We start from the raw sequence: 14,326 nt of genomic DNA, 5'->3' as shown, positions 1-14,326 counted from the left end.
TACTTTCACATGAAAAATTAAGTACAATAAACGTGTGATTCATTGACAAACTAACTCATATGACATACTTCAGGCTATCATTCAACAACTTATTGTTCGATAATTTACGCTATATTGTGTTACCTCCAAAATTGCTCGAAGAATTTTTTAAAAGTTTTTTCCTTCTGTAAAATTCAATTAATTTACAAACCGAGTTTTTGTTTGCGAGTTCGGTGATTGAATTTATTACAGATTGGTCAACACTGGCAATAAACTAGAATGTCTGAATATGAATTGCATTTAATTTCAAATGAATCCCTTACTCATAATTTGATGTTCATGATTTCCTCAATTAAGTAATTTTTAGCACCTAATTGTAATATGTTTGATATGTGTTAGTTTAATAGCCTTATACTCTATTGTTCATTGTGACTCTTCAAATGGAATAAAATCCGATGTCTATCCTAATATCAGGAAAATCATACCTGCCCGAGTAATTTATTATCTAATTGTATGTTATCATTCGCAAATACACTTTCTTATTCCATATTTGATCAGTGTAGATAATAATCTGAATCATTCTCCCTCATCTTTGACTAATGGAAGACTATCACGGAATCAAATATTTGATGAATCAAAGAGTACGGTTTCAATATCTTTGTAATAATAAAAAACATCGTTTCAAATGTTCTCTAAAAGTATTTTTTTTTCCATCTGCCAAAATTTAAAAAAAAAATGTGCGATAAAAAAAAATGTGCGATATTCTTTAAAGCATAATTTGAAATAAATTAAATGTAAAATTTGATTTTTCTGAAATAATATTTTTTAAAGAATATGTAAATCTAACATAATTTTAAGTAATTAAAATTTCAAGAAAGAATATTGCTCCAACTTGCACATGCAAAATTTATTTTAGTTATATTTTTGCCAAATGAAAAAAAAAAAAAATGTTGGTAAAACAATCTGGTCTATAGAACTCTAATCGGTCCAAAGACACACATCCTTTCTTTACATTAATATTACAAATTACTGTGCATAAAATCCAATTTGAAAAGTGAATTCATTGGATGATGAATTTTAAATATAATTTGAACAATAATCTTTTTATTCTCTCATGTATTTTATCATAAAAGCCAATTTTAAAAACATTTGTTTTAAATTAAACATTATACCCATCTTTTATGCAAGAATGCATGTTATAAGTAAAATAGATTCCGTTTAATAGTTTCATTATTAGCCATATACGATATGAAAAAATAAATAGTTTTAATTTTGATATATAAATGATATTCAACATTTATGGGCTATAAATAATATTATAAAAGAAAGGTTAATGATACTTTATACATTTTTAAATTTCGAGTTTTAGAGAATTATCTTTCATATAATGTATTTTTTGCAATTAACGATTAATTAATATTAAAATAAGATAAAAGCCAATTTTAAAATTTATTTCATGTCAATAGCAATTTATTTTCAGTTTTTTATAGTTCATATTTTTTTTAAAAAAAGACATTTATTTGTTTTTTTTGCATTCCAATTAAACTTAATAAATATTTAAAATTGCATTATACAGTTTATAAAAGTCTGCATTTGCCAAGAAAAATTCAAATATATATTTTTGTATTGGGATGAAAAATATAATTAAACATTCGACTGATTATTTTGTTGAGTTTTCACTTTCTTTGTTATCTTTTGGTAGGGAGTAAAGTACAAAATTTGGAGTAAATTTTAAAAAAAATAATTTTAATAAAATTATATTATTTTTAAAACTTCATAGCACAGGAGGAATTTTTTTTATGTATTAAATTGAAAAAGGTTCGTATGAAGGATTAGTAATTCGATTTCTACTAGAATGAGATAAACAGACCGAATTCATCTGTTGTCTAGATAACAAAAGCTGGCTATTTTAAATGAAAATTCTTTTAAAAATAAAAAAAAATATTTTATTAAATTATTTTATACATAATTTGTTTAACAAATAGTATATTTAAGTATGAATATTTTAAAATAGGACAAATTAATCATATAATCCTTTTCATATAACTTTTTTTAAATAAATTTTAAGTTTTAAATTGCAGCTTTTATAAGAATGATGTTAAAAGATTTCGTAACATTTATTACCGTTCCAGAATTTATTACAATATATTACTAACCAATACAATATTTCCCCAAAATAACTTTTACATTCAAAAGAAACCTAATAAAGTATAGTTTCATTTTAAAAATATGATAATTAAATTTTATAATATTTTTTTTCTGTATTAGAATTTTAAGTATTTTTTTGATAAACTAATTGAAAATAATTCGTAGAAATTCAATTTCCTAATTGCTATTAACTTCAAATATTATTAACAATATGATATGGGCAATAAATAACATAATTCTACTAAAATTAATTTGCTCTAAATTTTTAAAACATGCATTTAATATTTCCAGATAATTACAGATGTAATTTAACCCAAGGAAATAATTTATATAAATTGAAATTAACTATTCAATTATGAAATGTAATGGGAGTGTTAGTATTGTGAAATATGACTCATTTTCGGAATAAAGCATACATTTCTCTTGCCAGCTACATATTCTTCAATCTATTATGGTACATTTCTAAAACATAATTAAAGCACTTCTCTTGTGACTTTATTCTCAAGAGAGAGGGGGGGAGCATGATGTGTTCTGTTAATTAATTAGATTGTGTCCTCACAGATGCGTTGGCAAAACTTTATGCTATTCTGTAGATAAAAGAGAAAGAGGAACTTTCACAAGATACAACGTGTAAACCTTTTAGTATATTTGTATAATGCCCTTTCGAAGTGATTGATTAGAATATGTTGGCTCGCTAGGATATTTCCTGGAACTTAATTAGGATATAATAAGATTCGTCTTTCGGCAGCGCTTTCAAATATTTTGCATGAACTGAACGATAGAGTTTTACCAATTCTAAAGATCAAATTAGGAGTTATTTTCAGGATTGGGATTGATTAGAAGGACTGGGTCTGTTTTCCAAATAGATATCAGTTGATATCTGATGGGCGTAAGTTACAAAGTGAATATCACAAGGTGGTCATAATGTCATTTCCTGATTACAACAATGTTTTCAAAAGAAACATTGAATACGATATTATAATATATTTTCTATGGAATATTCCTTATCGACTGTGGAATTTTTTACTATTACTTATCATGTTCTTAAAAATGTTTTTAGCCCAACTGATGTCGCAACTAATGCAGCAATAGTTATTTTATATTCGATTGTTAAAAATCACATCAAAATGTTCAATGTGTTTCTTTGGTTCTACGCATTCAAATCGCCCATTACTATCCAGAATTATGACTGAATAAAGAATAGAATGTTTGTACTGCAAATTAAAGATGTTAGGATATTTAAGGTTTAGATCACATGTGCTATGTTTAGTTTATGTGATCGAAATGTTGAACAGTTCTTGGTGAGTACTGAAACATCACCTTGATATTTTTAGAGCTACCAAGTGTGCTCTATGAACTGTACACACACATATATATAATGTTTTACATATAATAGTTTTGACTCATACATCCAATTATTAATTTTTGGTATTTACATCTGGAATAATTCAAAGAAGCAAATAATTCAAAAGCCTAGATTCCAAAGTTCATACTAAAGTAATCCAATATCATTTTTATCTTCTTACATAAACTTATGTGCAATATACCCGTGATGATGATGATGATGATGATTTCGTGTCAGCGTTACCACGGAAAGGGGGTGCAGTAGCTTCTAAGGGTAAAGACCCCCGAACACCCGAGGGCATAAGACTGACTTCTAGCTCATATGAAGATGAAACTCACACATTCGCTTGACAGCCCCTCTTTATTGGGGGGGGGGGACATTCACACACCTCACAGATAGAACACATATGAAGAACAACCATGCCCGAACCGGGATTCGAACCCAGGACGCCCAGCTCCCAGGGAAGACGCGCTACCCCTATGCCAAGACGCATTCAATAAATTCTTAAACTAAGATATGGTGTCTGATCAGAAGATTAAATAAATTCATCGATCAATCGGTCAAAGGAAGTGTGTAACCTACTTTCTAATTCAATTTAATTTTTTTAGAATTACTAATAAATCAAATAATTCTAATTTCGGGATAAAAGGGGATTTCCTCCTTCCGCAGTAATTTAAATTAATGAACCAGAGGAATTTTTTGGTTTTTCTTTACATTTAAAATGATTGAATATTGTCATATAAAAGACTTTTAAAAAATCATGAAATGAAAATAAACTAAATAGTTGTTACTATTTTGTTATTCCTAATCATTAGTTGACAGGATTCCAAATGATTAAGATTTATTTCTTAAAAAATTTAAATTTAAGATTTATTTAAAAAAAATTTTTCTTAATATTCTGCTTATAAAAATGTATGCTGATAAATCTAAGTTTTAACCCTTCAACTGCTTATCGACTGATTTCATCGGTTGGCAATCGGTGCATTTTTTATTGCATTCCGCGTTTATCGTAATTTAGTGTGTTTATTTTTATAATTGCAGATTTTTATTATATTATATTATTATGTTGTAATATATAATGGAATTTTGCTTTGTTTGAGAAATATTTGAACTTATTTGCAAACATGGCATATAAATAATGACTTTAAAAATTTACGCAGTCAGAGGGTTAAAATTCAGATTAATCATACAAGAACAAAATACCTTTAATTAATTAATAGTAAATAAATATCAGGAAAAGAAATGCGCTTTAATCCCACAGATATCTGCTTTGATAATGTTAATAGAAATTAAATCCTTTATTAATGAAATACACACATTAACATTCATTTTAATTTCTGAAATGTATTTATAAGTTTTTAATTTTCAATTCCACATTTCTCAACGGTTATTTAAAATTTTGCAGTTTTTCAAAAAACATATCTTTTTAAAAATTTGTATTGCAATCATATTCATAAAATGCTGCTATCTCACAAGTGTTTAAAATTTGTATAATCATGATTTTAAAAGTAAAATATTGTGGAATATACTTATAATATATTATGAATATATTTATGACCATAAAGGCTCAAAATGCAAATTTCACAATGATGCGCCAGACACATGATAAAGAAGAAATTAATAACTACAAAAATTCTAAGATGAGGAAGAACACTTAAGAAATAAAGGTTTTAAAATTCAGAAAAGTTTCGAAAACACAAGAATGATCATTGTGTAGGAACGAACTCCTTCGAAAAATCTTTCACCACATTTGATGCTTCAAAGAAATGACGATTTCAATAACTATACCAATTCATTCATGAAGTTAACTGACATTTAAAAAAGAAAATAAAATGTATTCAAAATGTTTATAAAAATATATTTTCAGCACATTTTGCAATCATGTTAGGAAAAATAAAATCAGTAAAGTATACGAGTACCTGGTAAGCAAATATATATTTATAATTAAAATATTACATGAATTTGAATACTGAAAATATGTCTTGTACATCACGAATGAAAATAGGTTATTTAATATTGTTGCATTGTCCACTCTTAAAAAAATGTAAAATGTCCATTGTTATTTAAATGGAAGATAATTATTTCATTGTTAAATTGCTGCAGACCATAATGATGATACAATAATGAGGAAATAACACTATTTTAATAAATATAAAGTTAGAAAAGATCATTTTCAGTTTATATATAAAACATAGTAATTTTAAATTTTATTGATTTTTTTTCGATAATTCGATAATTAATTTTCAATAGATCGCTTTTATTGCATTTTAATTAATAAATATCTCTAAGCTCGACTTTATATCTTTCCTTGAATTTTATTAAAAGAAAGGAGATTCAAAAATACGTAATGGGTATAAGGAATAGTTTCATGTGCATTTCTAAAAAAAAACCGTGGGCGTATGAATATTGATGCGTGATAATATTTATTTTACATTTTTACTAACAAGAAATATTTATCCTCTTAAAAAATATTTGAAGCAAAAGAAGGCTCCTACTTCATCGTCTCAATATATGGATATTTATAGCAAGCAAACAACGTTTTTAATTCTTGACTGTATGTATTCAAAATGCTGTTTTATCGACTACCTCCATAAGTTCCTGGCTGAATGCACTCCATCGGCTGATGTAATTCATCGAAGCGGAAAACGAATAAGTTATCTGTCTGAAGCGAGATAGATATCCAAAGGAAATAAAGGTTTATTTTCCGCTGCAACGCATTTGTTTATTTCAGAAAATCCGGCAGATATCCCTCTTTAACCACGGAGTTAACAATGCTTGAGCTTACATGCTCCAGAGAGTAGCCTATCATGATAGCGTAATGGCATGACTTTCTGCCTAGAGATGCGACATAAGAGTAGCGGGATTTATCGTGAGTGCGTAGAGGCTGGAAATATATTTCATCGATGATAAGCTCATTTGAAGAAAAGTTGTTTTTCTGGCTTTATTTGAATATCTCCATTGTATTGGATACCGTTTTTTTTTATCTATTTCTGGATAAGTTGATATGTTGAATTTGTGTTCGTGTTAGTAGTGGAATTTCTCAAGTTTATTGTTATACAGTTGTCTAGTTTTCTCTGATATACTGATGATGTTTAATCTTTGCTAGAAATTTTTTTGTATTACTTTTTATTTGAAAATTTTTTGAGGCATAAAATAGTTTTAAAGATAGTTTCTAACATCTTAACAAATTCTTTTACACGTTGGGCAGCGATGGCCAAGTTTTAAGGTTTCTGAACCTGAGGGTTTCAGGTTCGAGACCCGATTCCACCGAAGGACCTTAAGGAAGCGGGACTGGTGTGTGTTAAATCCGTCCGGGCCAAACATCGTCCCACTGATGTGAAGAGGGAGATACCAGTTCAGATGTCGTCCCCGTCATCTGTCGGTTCAAAATTATGATAATATCACTAAATAACTAAACTAAACTTATAAACATTACTGGTGATACTTTTAGGTATGCTAAAATTTATACGGTCACCAGTATTTTAAATTATACCATAAAATATACAGAACCATTTAACTCATCAGCAAACGCATTGATTATTTTTTGGCCCCATCCTTTCTCTTTTATTTAGAAATTCTAAGAATTTATAAAATGTTACACCTATTGTTTGCTATACTTTCATAGGGGAGTTAGAAGATGAAAATTAGAACAACCGAAATCAATGAAATAATGTATTTTTTCAGGAGAGTTGGGGTGAAAATGACCCTGCGAGCGCAAGCATTTCAGATTCATTTAATGTTATGGTTAAGACAAGAGTACAAACATTATCAGCAGTAATTCAGTGATTGTCTCGTAAGTATTTCTGTTGGTAGAAAAAAGATAATAAATAAATTTTGTCAAATATTTATGAAATTTTGAAAAGTGAGCATGATATAGAATTGGAGCAAAATATAGATTCTGAATACTCTAGAAAATCTCTTACTCGTAAAAGAAATAGCAAATCCTTATATAAAATGCGTTCTCCTATAAAATGAATAATGTCTTGAAATTTGTATTGAAAATTAAATTTATTCTGAATGAAGAATAATGAAAGTGTTTTTTAATTATTTATATAAAAATGAAAGTCAAAAGTTATGAATCTTCAAAGCCTTATGTATATTCTTCTTTTTTCCAAAAGACGAATTTAAATTATGCTTAAAATAAAGATTTTCTCATTCTTTCAATGTTTTATACATAAAAAAAACACTTGCTTAAAAAATAACTAATTTTATATAAATAGATTGGAAAAAAAGGAAATATACACAGAAAAATTATGGGAAAAAACTGATTAAGTATGATTTTGGTTTATCTTATTAAAAATCACATTAATGTCTAAAATCGAACCTATTTGCATAAAAATATTCATATATTCTGATCATATTTTGTTTTTATATAAATATCTGATATTATAAAGAGCAATAGCCTGAGAATTCGGGGTCAAATTGACCCCGCTCGTATGCTAATATTCAAAAAATGGGTTCCTGTGTTGAAGGGTTAATACTCAGAATACAGTTTTATGTTTATCCATATGCATCATTTCATTACTCATCATTTCATTACTACTTTCATTACTCATTACTCAAACATTTTTTTAACTTGCCACCTACAGCGATTAATTGCCAACATTATTAATAGTATTTATCTGATCATGTCAACCATCTTTGATGAATTATATTTTATCATTAAAATAGAATTATATTTTAAGCAGAAATTAAAAAAAAAAACTTTTAACATTTTGTTTATCTAGCCTTTTTCTAAATTTGAAATATCATTCCAGCTGATATACTGCTAATGTTTGATTTTTTTGAATATCTTTCGAAACTTTATGGCAAAGTGTAGAAGTGACCAATACTGACATATCTAAATGTCATGAACATTCGTGTCAAACAAACATAATCGAAATCAGCAAAATGATTGTTGCTAGAGGACTCTGATAATGTTTTCTGCCAATGTAGAATGAATTGCAATTTTTGGAACTTCTCTTCAAAATAGAAAATGAGGGAGAGCAAACAACCATAGATGATGTCAACCATTTAGGAGCCACGAGCTTAAATATGTAAGGAAATCTTTCGAAAACAGTGTAGTAATCGGGGCTATCAGATTGGCTCTTTGCTTTTCCAGACTTTTTTTTATTGATGTCATATATTTTCTTTTTTAAAAAATATTGTTACTCTTTAATATGTTTTAATCTAATGAATTTTAAATTCTCAATCCGACATCATATTAAATAGATAATTAGATAAATAAAGGTTTGCTATTAAGAGCTCTTAAGAAATAAAAGTAATTGTAATAATATATTAATAGCCGGTATTTCAAAGATATAGCGGTAAATAATGTTTAAAAAATCAAGCAAAAAAAAGGTTTGGTCCTGAAATCTGAAATAAGAACCATGATTCATATACTAAAAAGATAAGAAGAAATTAGGAAAATATTCTTAGGAAAAAAAAAAAAAACAATATTAATGATAAAATAAGAAATATCAAATGTGTCTCGACACTAAATACAAAATTAACGACCTTATTTAGGATAAAAACTACTTTTTCAACTTAAAAAGCATTTTTATTTATTCAATTAAATGTTAAACGTTGAAAAATTAGGTATATATAAAAAAATTTAATTTCAGCCGAAAAAAAAAGCATTAAAGGATCTTTTTAAAATTTGTAACACAAAACCCTTAAAATGAATCGAACACTTAAGAAAATCAAAATTAAATATAATGACAACGGTAATTTTTATGTAGTATTTAAAGAACATTCATTGCTGCTATTCAGAATGAAATTGCTACTAATTCTTATAGAAATGTAAAGAAAAAAAATGAAATAATCTGCCATTTGTGGAATAATGACTTAAGAGTAAGCACTGAACATTCAGAGTTAAATTTGAATACATTAATTTCTCAAAAGTGCCCATTCCTTTAAAGATTTCTCAAAATAAGCAGAGTTTCAAATTATGCTTCATGTATATTTCATTCTATTTAAATCTAGTTTCAAACTATCAAATTATTTTTCATTTTAAATCTCCCTTCTAAATGAAGTGATAGAATATAACAAGTGATTTAATTTGTTATTTATTTGTTATTGCAAATAAACTTTAAACATATTTATTTTTAGATTGTTTCCTAACACTAATAAGAAATTAAAATAAATAAACACATCATAACAGTTTTTACACTCTCGTCCCAAAATTATCATTCTCTTTCAATAGCAAATGACATAAAAAATTAATCTGCTTCATTTCAGAAATAATTAATGATAATAGAATTCTTATAAATAGCTATAATTTAAATTATTTGTAATTGGGTTTCAATATTGAAATCTTATACAATGGGTTAGAGTTATCACTATAGATTGTTCTTGTGTAAAACAGTGTTAGGATTTGATCATAAAGCTTCTAAAAGAAATTTCATAACTAAAATGTATATTTTTTTCGTATGATAATGGTTGTTCAAATATTAAATACTCTTTATTTAAAAGTTTTTAAAAAGATGATATTTTGAATATTAAGAATTACTTAGCATTGCAGATACATTTTGGCTAAGAAATGAATTAAAATATGGAAGTTGCAGAAACGATTTTTTGGAAAGATTTATTTGAATAATATCCAAAATCATAATGAAATAAAGCATGATAGGTTTGTTATTAAATTAAATAAAAATAAAACTTTAAAATTTGCTTCATTGTCTTATCTATACAAACATATTAAACATTTTTTCTTCACTCATTGAGTGGATAAATATCTAAGGAAAGAATAAAGATAACTGAAATGTATACTTTATATTCAGCTTAAAATGTTATAAAATATTGGAATTCCTTCCCTTTTTTCTATTTATATAATTTTTTTTGAGGTTCTAAGAAAAAGCGGCAGAAGTGTTCTAAGTGTCACGACACTTTTCCATATATTCTCGAATAAATGTACTTATTTATGTGTTATCAATCGCATGTAATTGACGAGCAATAGTTTCGAAAAAATCGAACAGCTTGCGATCATAGGTATTTATTTTTTGACAATTATTCGTTGGTATACGGTAAACACACAAACACAAGTACATATAATTCGCATTTTGGACTTTTTCCTACCAAAATTGGGCAGAAATTTGTAACTGCAATTACAATACCAGAGATTTACATGCTTGTGAACATACATAACAGTAAACGGTCAATGCTTTGTGGAGTCATTATAAATTTGATGCTTGTCTACACTTTATGTACATAATTATATTCATGTAGCTCTCTTTGCATTGTAATTTGCATGTAAATCTATGTACAGAATTATATTCATGTAACTCTCTTTGCATTGTAATTTGCATGTAAATCTATGTACAGAATTATATTCATGTAGCTCTCTTTGCATTGAAATTTGCATGTAAATCTATGTACAGAATTATATTCATGTAGCTCTCTTTGTACAGAATTATATTCATATAGCTCTCATTGTACAGAATTATATTCATATAGCTCTCATTGTACAGAATTATATTCATATAGCTAAATTTGCATTGTAGTCGTGTTCTATTCCTAAAGTTTGGTATATGGACTTCCACTGAATGGATTTTGTTCAAAATTTGATAGGCATACAAATGTTATTTAAAGATCACATTCATCTAGCTCAAAGCATATTGGAGTTAAGACAGACATGCATAGTTTCAAAAATGTGTTTTTGAGATTCGGAGAACTCTAAAGCTTAGAGATTCGTCAGAATGTGGTGTTTGGATAATTTAACGATTACAATATTTTCTCTTTCTGTACAATAAAATATTGTACAATTCTGTACAATAGTTTTCCTTATTGAAGTTAAGAAAGACATGGATAATTTCAAGAATGTGTTTTTGAGTTTCGAAGAACTCTAAAGCTTAGAGATTCGTCAAAAGCTGGTATTTGGATAATTTAGCAATTACAATATTTTCTCTTTCTGTACTCTGTACACGGGGAATCAAAAATTTTAATATACATTAATAATTTAAAGCATTATATGGGTTATCATTCTTTTTACAATTACAAGATTTAATTTTTAAATAAAGATACTCACTCTGCCTATATAAGGTTTCTTTTATTAAACTTCTTATCACCGAGTATTAATTACATCAGATGTCGATAATCTTACAAAAAATGAGAGTTTACATAGTTAATTGAGTTAAAATTTAATTAAACTTAACTTGATTTCGAATAAATGATATTTTCAAACCATTTTTTACTTACTATTAATTGAGAAGAATTCCCAATTCTCGCTTTCTTTTTACATGGATACGATTGATTAAAAGAAAATATGTTGTGCGTTATTGTGAAAACTTTTTTATAAATAAAATAGATAAGTAATTGCTAAAAGTTTACTAGTACTTAAATTCGCAACAAGTGCTTCATATAAATGAACATCATCTTATCAAAATTATTTTGTTAATAAAAATATAAACACCTATTACATATCGGAATAATTAACGAATAATGAAATCAAAATATTTCATAGGCATGTGTTATTTTTTGGGAAATAATTGAAAACTTCATCGAAAACAAAGTAACGTCGAAGTAATGGTTAAACAGTAACGATACATTTAATTTGAACCTAAAATCATGTTTCTTAAGACGAAATTCACTTAATATCCTATCTTTATTTATACCCATAGAAAAACGAATCTGTTGTAGAAACTTTTAAATAATGAATTTGGAACGATTCTGGGATTCTTTTAATTCAAAAACTGAAAAAGGGAAAGAAATAATTTGCAAAATTCTGGTGGTAAGGTAAAGTGTAAGCAGCCGAATAACGGAATCATTAATGATTTTTTCCCTCGTTGTTAAGCATCAAAGGATAAATCATTGGCGCGAGAGAGAACAATAATGATATTTTGCAGAGTTTCTCATTATTATAAATACTTAAAAAAGGTTCTTTAATAAAAAGTCGATGCGCCAAAAATGGAGCGTCCTAACGTTACAGTAGTGGAAGACATAAGCTGCTTTTAAATTGTATCCTTCCTTTAAATTGAGAGTTAGCAACTTTCAATAAAGATTAATTAAAAGAGGAAAATATGTTTTTTTTTCTTCTGAAGAATTGAGATCGGTGAAGCCTTTGAAATTTATAGCAATTATTATCACTAAAGTACTTTTTTCAGCATATAGATAATATTGTTCAATCCATCTTTAGCAGAAAAGTCACTTCCTTCAGAAAACGAAATATGATTTTTAAAAAAGAAAAATATTCTTATAAATGAAATCTGTAACTAATATTATTTTTCTTTAGAAAATTTATTTAAGCCAATATTAAAATTCACTTTTTTTTTCGTGTTTCTCAATTTTTATTTTAATCACATATTCAAATCAATTTTACTTCCTATGCTTTCCAGAAATGGGTTTATTTACTTTTAGTAACTCGTTTATTGTTGAGGAAAAAGTCTTTAGACAAAAAAATTTCTTTTTCAGTTTTTTTCCAATTTATATATTACTTTTCACCACCTGGCAATTCAAAAATAAAATAAAATATTCTGGATGATTCTAGTATTTTTATTCAAATGAGGAAAAAGAGACTTGGAAAGCATGCCAAAATGTGTTTTCTTAATTTTAATATTGATTAAAATGCATGAAATATAAAGTGCCAGCAAAATTTATTAAATATTCATTTATCTGTTATTAACTCGAATGTCACACATATCTATTTTTAAAATCAAATGATTTCATTTAAATAATAATGATTAATAATAATGAATAAATGAATAATAATTTATTCATTTAATAAAATGAATAAAAGAATTTTGATTTTTTTCTTCCATATATATATATGGAGCATTTCGTTTAGTAAATAAGTAGTTAATGACTTCTATTTATATGAAGGTTTTATTTTTATTTTTCATTATTAAACGAAAGATTCAATTCTCTACAGCTATTAAATGTTCTTTTGTCAATTCTTGAATAGAGGGTAAAACATCAAAGCAGAAAGGAGGAAAGGGAATTTTGAGAATTCAATCATTGTTTATATAGCATCAAAAGGTACCTGAATATACCTGAACAGGTATTTATTATTGGCTCGTAGTTTTCATGAGATTTTATAGTTTACTTTTTGAGAGACAAATTTGAGAAAACACAGAAATGCCAAACCATGCTTAAATCAGTTGTTTAAGTGAAATATGAACTTGGATATGTAGAAAAATTCAATTATAATGATGAAGATGATTTAAATTTTTTGCATTTGTTAAATTCAAATATAAAGATATAAAGCATAAAAAAAGCAGAAATCAACAAACCTTTATAATAAAGGTATTATCTCCCACCTTTCACGTAAAACTATGAACCTTGAGCAAAGCCGCAAATTCTTTGCAGCGCAAGGGTGAAAAACAGATATGGTGAAAAACAACAAAGATGAACAACATTTTCAATATTTTCAATGAATCTACCATCTTTACAGAAAATATCGAACAATACTTGGTGATAATCCACGGCATGACGTTAAATCAAAATTTTATGAAAATTGAATATGTATTTTGAACGTCTTTTTTTTCCAACCAATAGAAACAAAAATTTGGCATAAAGCTACAATTTTGTTCCTGAAATTACATGCCAATTACATGAGTTATTTCATTTATATATATACATATATACGAAAGTACGACCAATCGATGGAGGCAAATTTTTAACAGATTTGGTTCAAAAGTTGTTAAGAATCTATATTTTAGATGCTAAAACTGTGTATCAAACTTTATGTTTCCAACACTTTAAGTTTTATAGTTATGGAATTCAATTTTACTTAAATAGTTGGACAGACATACTTCCGCTGAATGGATTTTGTTAAAAATTCGACTGAAATTTACAAAAGTGGTATAGTGCGCGCAGGCCAACTTTCTTTCACTTAGCTGAAAGAGATTCCAGTTATTGTGTTCACGGACAGACAAACAC

General features: G+C 26.8%; 1 protein-coding gene across 1 annotated transcript in view; it reads left to right on the top strand.

Annotated features, from left to right (window-relative positions):
- The window catches only part of LOC129981304 (cell adhesion molecule Dscam2-like), a 346,717-nt gene that overhangs the window by 293,748 nt on the left and 38,643 nt on the right, over positions 1–14,326 (top strand). The gene's annotated exons all lie outside the window — the stretch shown is intronic.

The sequence above is a fragment of the Argiope bruennichi genome, chromosome 8 (assembly GCF_947563725.1).
Source record: "Argiope bruennichi chromosome 8, qqArgBrue1.1, whole genome shotgun sequence".
Classification (NCBI taxonomy): domain Eukaryota; kingdom Metazoa; phylum Arthropoda; class Arachnida; order Araneae; family Araneidae; genus Argiope; species Argiope bruennichi.
The sequence above is the reverse complement of the archived record's forward strand: the minus strand, read 5'-3'. Positions and strand labels throughout refer to the sequence as shown.